At 46.4% G+C, this 7,445-nt stretch overlaps 1 long non-coding RNA gene across 1 annotated transcript; it reads left to right on the top strand.

Annotated features, from left to right (window-relative positions):
- Nucleotides 1–7,233, top strand: LOC128115138 (uncharacterized). Its single transcript, XR_008220021.1, has 3 exons — nucleotides 1–586; nucleotides 6,663–6,749; nucleotides 7,086–7,233. It is a non-coding gene; the product is annotated as an uncharacterized LOC128115138 (long non-coding RNA).
- Nucleotides 7,234–7,445: the final 212 nt, after the last annotated feature.

Below are 7,445 nucleotides of genomic sequence, written 5' to 3'. Positions count from 1 at the left end.
TCCAGCTGGATGTTGAAAGCAAGGCAAGACATCACTTGCTAGTTTCCTGAAGGAGCCAAATTCAGTGTCCAGGACGTGACAAACGTCTCTCAGATCTCCTACCATCAGCCAAAAATGTGCTCACACCACTCAGCTATCTGCAGTCAGACTCCACCGCACAGCTGACTTCGAAAATCTATCTGTCAGTCTTCAAAACAACTTTATAATCATCTAGAATCAAGCCTTGGTCACACTGCTTCGCTGAGGCACAGCCAGATTTGCTGCAGAAACGTTAGCCTAGAGCTGAGGTTGTAGCTCGTTGAGACAGTGCCTGTTCAGCACGCGTGAGGCCGCGGGTACGATCTTCCGAACCAGAAAAAGATACGAGAAGGAAAGCTGGGTGGAGGTAAATATATCCTGGAAAGCTGGGTTGAGGTAAACATAGCCTGTTTGGGCAGGTACTTGTGGCAGTTTTAGGCTACAACACCATCTTACGTTCCACAGCTCTTAAAGCCATATCTACTTACAAATCGCCACCCACACAGATCAGCGCCTTTTTCCGTGGCAGCCACCGAACAGACGTGATTCCATCTTCCCACTTTGTCAGGTAAGTACCACCATCCTCATTATAGAAATGAAGAGGCCGAGGCTCTGGAGTGTGAACAAGGTGTTGCCCAGGGCTCCATGGCAGGGGAAGACAAGGCCACAGTGTGGACCTCCAAGCAGGCAGTGTGATCCATGAGCCCACACACAGCCTTTGAAAACAAAGGTGACCTCTGGCCAGGCTATGTGATTTGAGGCCTTAACACCATAGAGGAAGCCTTGATTTTCGGACGTCCTTCACGCGCTGAGATGAGCGTTCTCTCTCTAACTGGGCTACCTGTGCTGCCTAGCTCATTTCTCTGACCAGTGGCCACTTCTTCCATCCTTTAGCAAGCACGTGTGAATATACACAGGATGGTGAGGACCCATGACAAGAAGAGGTGCGCCTCAACTCGGGGCTGGTTTCTGAGTCTGGTTTTGAATGTCACTGTATGGCATCTGTAAACGCCTGACTGCGTTTGTTCAATAAGATCAGATATGTAATTTGTAGATAGATGATAGATGGATGGATGGATAGATAGATGATAGGCAGTAGAAAAATTCTTGAGAGATCTATTTTCCATGTGTTTATTTGTGTGTGTGTGTGTGTCGTGTTGCGTAAAATGTGCCAGAGGTCAATTTGTGAGAGTGGGTTCTCTCTTTTTACCATTTGGGTTCTAGGGATGGAATTCAGTTTGTCAGCCTTGGGGTCAGGAGCCTTTACTAGCTGAATCATCTCAACAGCAAGATATTTTGCTGTGTGTGTGTGTGTGTGTGTGTGTGTGTGTGTGTGTGTGTGTGTGTACCTGAGTGTGTACACATGTGGAAGAGATGCACACATGCCTGTGTGCATACAAAGATGCCAGAAGAGGGCATCAGGTGTCCTCATCACTGTCCACACATTTCTTTGAGGCAGGATCTCTCCCTGAACCTGGGGTTCACATTTTCCTTGCTAATGCTAGAAGTCAAGAAGCCCCAGAACTTCTCACACTTCTGCTCCCTTTGGCATTTGTGAGACACCTACCTGGTTATCTTGGTCCTGAGACTGGGATCCAAAGTCTAGTCTTTATGATTGTACAGCAATCACTCTTAACTACTGAATCATCTCTCCAGCCTTCCTGGAATAACCCTTTACACCAGTGGTTCTCAACCCATGGGTCATGACTATCAGAAAATATGTATTTCTGATGGTCTTAGGAACCTCCAACATAAATGTATTTTTGTTGCAACTTCATAACTGTAGTTCTGCTACTGAGAGGTATCTCAGTTCCTAAGACCATCGGAAATATGTATTTTCCAGTGGTCATGACCCACAGGTTGAGAACTGCTGCTTTACATCTTGATTTCAGGAATCAGAAATGTTTGTGTTAATATTCAACTGGGGTATTTGATTTGCATATTTTAAGTGAATCACAGAAACTAATCTACCACAGGGCCAAGGGTTTAGCTCATTGCGGGGGAGGGGTGTCTTAGGGTTTACTATTGCTGTGAAGAGACACCTTCACCATGGCAACTCTTATAAAGAAAAGATTTAATTGAGGTGGCTCACTTACAGTTTTAAAGGTTCAGTCTATCATTGTGGTGGGGAGCATGGTGGCGTGCAGGTAGACATGGTGCTGGAGCTGAGAGTCCTTACGTCTTGACTCAGAGGCAACAGGAAGTTGACTGACACACTGGGTGATATCCTGAGTATATGAAACCTCAAAGCCCGCCTCCACAGTGACACACTTCCTCCAACAAGGCCACACCCACTCCAACAAAGCCACACCTCCTAATAGTGTCACTCCCTATGAGTTTATGGGATTATCTGGGGCCAATTACATTCAGACTACCATGGGGTGGGGGCGGGGAGGTCTTAGGTTTAATCCCCAACACCACAAAGAAAAATGTGCAAAGTCTTCATTAATGCTTGAAATATGGTGGTTTTTTACTTATTAATACCTCACAGCATCTGGGATTCTCAGAACTTTGTGAAAATACACAATACAGTTTTTGTTTTTTTTTAAAATTAGAGAAACTGGGGCAAAGGCTAAAAAAGGGCAGGAATTAACATGAGTCCCAGAGGGCATCCTGTGCATATGTCATTCATTACATTTTGTTCTAAAAATAACCCAGCACGGCCACTCTCCCGAAAATGTGGCCGCTGCTTTGGGAACCTCATCTCTTTGTCAGCCTCGGACCCGCTTGACCCTTCTGTACTTGATCCTTTGGGGCCGCCATCGGGAAAGGTTCCTCCTCTTGGTTCTGCCCTTTGTCAGGTTGCCGGGCTTTGTTCTTGTTTTTGGTTTGGGTTCTCTTCTGAGAAACTACCTCACACAGCCGCTGGGACAATGAAGAGTCACTTGAGCTTTTTCAAACAAATGACCGTGAGGAGCATGTGAGGATCCGCTTGTCGAGAGGAGCTGGACCATCTTCTGTGGGCAAGCTCATGTTTCCAATTTGGGACTCGGAGCAATCAGCTGCGGAGCGGCTCATATCCGCTTGACGTCAGCCCTGAGCCTGTGGTATCTTTAGTAGCTCACTGTGCACAGTGACACCAAGGGATGAGCTGACTCCCGAAAAACAGCTTGTCTGACATATGTTTATGCAGCTACAACTTGGCAGGGATAGCAGAACTCTCTTCTAGAAATTTCTATCCCCGCCACACACAATGGACAGATCCAAAAGGGGGAGTTTCTGTTTCCCAAGGTCCCTCCCTTTCCTGTGAGGGTCATGTGCTACACCCTGATGTAACCACAACCTGGGCTATACAAACATTGACAACATTCCTTCCATCAGCATTCAAATAGATGAGCCGAACATATAAAAGGAAAAATAAAAGGCCCCAGTGTAGAGCTGAATTCTGTTTTACATAAAATGTCTGCTGTTTTCATTTTGTGCGGCTGTGCAAATGAAAATATTAAATACACCAAGTGCAAAATTCTAAAAATCAATGTTATTTTGCCTTTAATGACTTTGGGACACACACACACCACACACTTTTATTGTGCATGCACACAAGTGTATCGGGCAGTCACATGAGTCCACATGCCTGTGTGTGGGCATCTGTGTTGAAGCCACAGGAAGACCTCAAGTATTGTTCCTCAGGATGCTCTCCACCTTGTATTTTGAGAGAGTCTCCCACTGAGCTGGGGCTTTCAGGCCCCGGATGTGCTCTCCCTGTCCTCCCTCTCCACAGCAGTGCGATTACAAGAGGAGACTGCACCTAGCTTCTGCACGGTGTTAGGGACTGAACTCAAATCCTTCTACTCGTGTAGAAAGCACTTCATCTACTGAGATACTCCCCAACCTCATCACTTTTTTTTTTTAAATTGGTTTTTGGTTTTTCAAGACAGGCTTTCTCTGGGTAGCTTTGGAGCCTGTCCTGGAACTCACTCTGTAGACCAGGCTGGCCTCGAACTCACAGAAATCTGCCTGCCTCTGCCTCCCAAGTGCTGGGATTCAAGGCGTGCGCCACCACCGCCCAGCCCTCATCACTTTTTAAAACTCCTTTTTATAGGACTGGAGAGACAGCCCTGTACTGGACTCATTTTGTTTCCCCATGGCCTCTGCTCCTCAAGCTTCTCGGAGATGAGGACTCAGTCTGCCTCGCTCTCTTGTTTTATCTAGAAAGCCTAAAACAATGTCTCTTGTGGAGAGACTGCACCTCACCATCATGTCTGTCATGATGTTTATCGGACAGATGAATTGGATGCATTGACACACTAGCACAGAGAACTCGGGGCAAGCCAGGCCAGTGAGACGGCTCAGCAGTTGAAGCTGTTCACGGCCAAGCCTGACAAACTGAGTTTGGTCCCCAGAACCCACATGGTAGAAGGGGGAAACTCCATGCTGTCCACTGTCTTAGTCAGGGTTTCTATTGCTGTGAAGAGACTCCATGACCACAGCAACTCAAATAAAGGAAGACATCTAATTGGGGCTGGCTTACAGTTTCGGAGGTGTAGCCCGTTATACACAGTGGGACATGGCCGCGTGCAGGCAGACATGGTGCTGGAGAAGGAGCTGAGAGTTCTACATCTGGATCCAAAGGCGACAGGAAGTGGTCTGAGACACTGGGCATAGCTGGAGCATAGGAGACCTCAAAGCCCGCCCCTACAGTGACACACTTCCTCCAACAAGGCCACACCTCCTAATAGTGCCACTCCTGTAGGGGCCATTTTCTTTCAAACCACCACATCCTCTGACCTCAACATGTGCAACATGGTACTAGTACGCACTCATACACACACACACACACACACACACACACACACACACACACACACACACTAAATAAATACATGTAAGAAAAAAAACCAGAACAACAACAATAAAAACCAGCAATGGGACAATACGGAATTTCTTAGATGGACCACAGCAAGGACACCCGTGGCTTTCCACAGGGCTTGTGTCTAGGCAGTTTCAGCTGTGGTGACTTTAGCAAAGGGCTACACAGCTCACAAGGGAGAGAGGACCCACATTTTTTAAAATGTTTTCATGCTGGGAATGCACTGTGTCTTGGTTTCCTTTCCTGCTGCTGTGATAAAGCAACTTAAGGGTGAAAGGGGTTGTTGATGGCAAGCCTCTGGTCTGGATCCCCTCAACAAACCCAAGTCCAGAAATGGCTATTTCTTCAAGTAGAGTAGAGTAAAGAGGTCACGGAATTTTATAATCAGCCAAGATGTTTTCTTACTCTTAAGAAATTCAAGGGGCTGGAGAGATGGCTCAGAGGTTAAGAGCACTGGCTGCTCTTCCAGAGGTCCTGAGTTCAATTCCCAGCAACCACATGGTGGCTCACAACCACCCGCAATTAGATCTGGTGCCCTCTTCTGGCCTGCAAAGACACATGCAGGCAGAACACTGTATACATAATAAAAATAAAATAAATCTTTAAAAAATAAATAAATAAATAAATAAAAAAGAAATTCAAAAGTTTTGTTTGTTTGTTTGTTTGTTTGAGACAGGGTTTCACTATGTAGCCCTGGCTGTCCTGGAACTCACTCTGTAGACCAGGCTGGCCTCGAACTCACAGAGATCTACCTGCCTCTGCCTCCCCAGTGCTGGGATTAAAGGCGTGCACCACCATGCCTCGAATTCAATGATTCTTAAACTCAAAATCTCAAGTGATCAAATTGGGTTTATGCAGTCTGAATAAGACAGGGCTTTAATCTTACTCTGGGACCACTTTCTCTTCGTGTACAGATGTGAACATCCCTTTCAACCTTGTCTAAGGACATGGCCAAGGTAGTGGCTCCAAATTATTTAAATGTTAAAGAAATAATATCAAGCCTCTTCCTGGAAGAGCACAAACCGGCTCTCAGCCCCACATGGAAACTGTGGGCTTGCTGAGAGAAGCCCAGAACTTTGCTTCATGCAAATGAGCACCACACACCGCACAATGTTCTGTCCTCTTTAGTGATCTCTAAATTCTAAACAAAGTACAAATTGTCCTCCTGGACCTTTATTTACCATGCTGGGGCTGGGTGTCCTGGCTTGAATCTACAATTGCCCCCCCCCCCCCCCCCAGAGGCTCTCTCTGCGATGAAGGCTTCACTGTCAACTGATGGACTTTGGGAAGTCATTGAATCCTAGGGACTCTGATTTCATCAGTAGACTAACCCACAGATTAATTCATAATCTCATGGCGTTGTTGAGGAGTGAAGGAACTTAAGAGGTAGAGACTGCTTTGGGGAGGAGGTCCTGGGGACAAGATTTTGAAGACTATGGTCCACTGTGAGGTGGGCAGCTTGCCTGTACTCTGCTGTGCTGGAGAGTTTCATGTCAACTTGACTCAAGCTAAAGCTATTTGTGAGGAGGGAACCTCAATTAAGAAAATGCCTCCATAAGTTCAGACTGCAGGCAAGCCTGTGGGGCATTTTCTTAATTAGTGACTCATGGGGGAGGGCCCAGCCCATGGCGGGTGGGGCCGTCCCTGGGACGGAGGTCCTGGGTTCTATCAGAAAGCAGGCTAAGCAAACCATGGAGAGCAAGCCAGTAAGCAGCACCCCTCCATGGCCTCTGCGTCAGCTCCTGCCTCCAGGTTCCTGACTTGAGTGCTTGCCTTAGCTTCCCTCAATGATAAACTGTAACCTGCAAATTGAAATAAACCCTCTCCTCCCCAGGTTTATTTGGTCACGATCTTTATCACAGAGGAGCAAACTACTCTTGTTGTTACACCAGTGAAAATGCTGGAGGGAAGGAATGACCAGGTGAGTAAATTCACCTTGAGAACACATGCCCTCGGGCCACTCACAGCCTTGGATTTCCTAAACCAAGGTTAATAATACAGCCAGTCCTGGATGAAAACCCGCAACTCATTTCTTAGTTTCTAGAATGACCGTCTCTCAAAATCTTCTGGCTGACGGTCAAAAAATGGGCTTAGTCTCAGGAGTACGAATTTCATCAGTGGGGTGAATTAGAGGAGCAAGTCAGTCCAGTATGAAACGCTGACATGTAATCCCAGGGCATGATGAGCTCAGAAGACATGCAGGAAATCAAGGTTGTGTGGGTTCCCAAAGTATACATGTCCCCTGTGTCCCCGCCAGCAAAGGAAGAGGATTCACAGGAAACTGAGTAGAGACAGGAAGAAAGCAAATTCTACCTGTACAGTTAAAAGGAGAAGAGCATGTCCGCTACCCTGTTGTCCACATCAACGGATCCAACCAGTCTTGAATTGAAAATTGGAAGCACGCGTAAATGGGGGTAAGGGGATGGGGGGGTTGACTGTGCTCTCTGTATAGATTTTTTTTTCTTGTCATTAACCTAGAAAAGACCTCATAATAACTTTAATACATAACGTTAGGTGTTAGGGATTGTAAACAACCACGACATGATGTAAAGTATATGGAAGAATGGTCGTGGTGTATAAGTGAATCTTATGCCACCTAGTAAAAGAGACTTGCCGG

Source organism: Peromyscus californicus, unplaced genomic scaffold (genome assembly GCF_007827085.1).
Source record: "Peromyscus californicus insignis strain IS unplaced genomic scaffold, ASM782708v3 Scaffold_1__1_contigs__length_55948999, whole genome shotgun sequence".
NCBI classification, from domain to species: Eukaryota; Metazoa; Chordata; class Mammalia; order Rodentia; family Cricetidae; genus Peromyscus; species Peromyscus californicus.
Note: the sequence above shows the minus strand (reverse complement) of the source record. Positions and strands in the feature narration are given on the sequence as shown.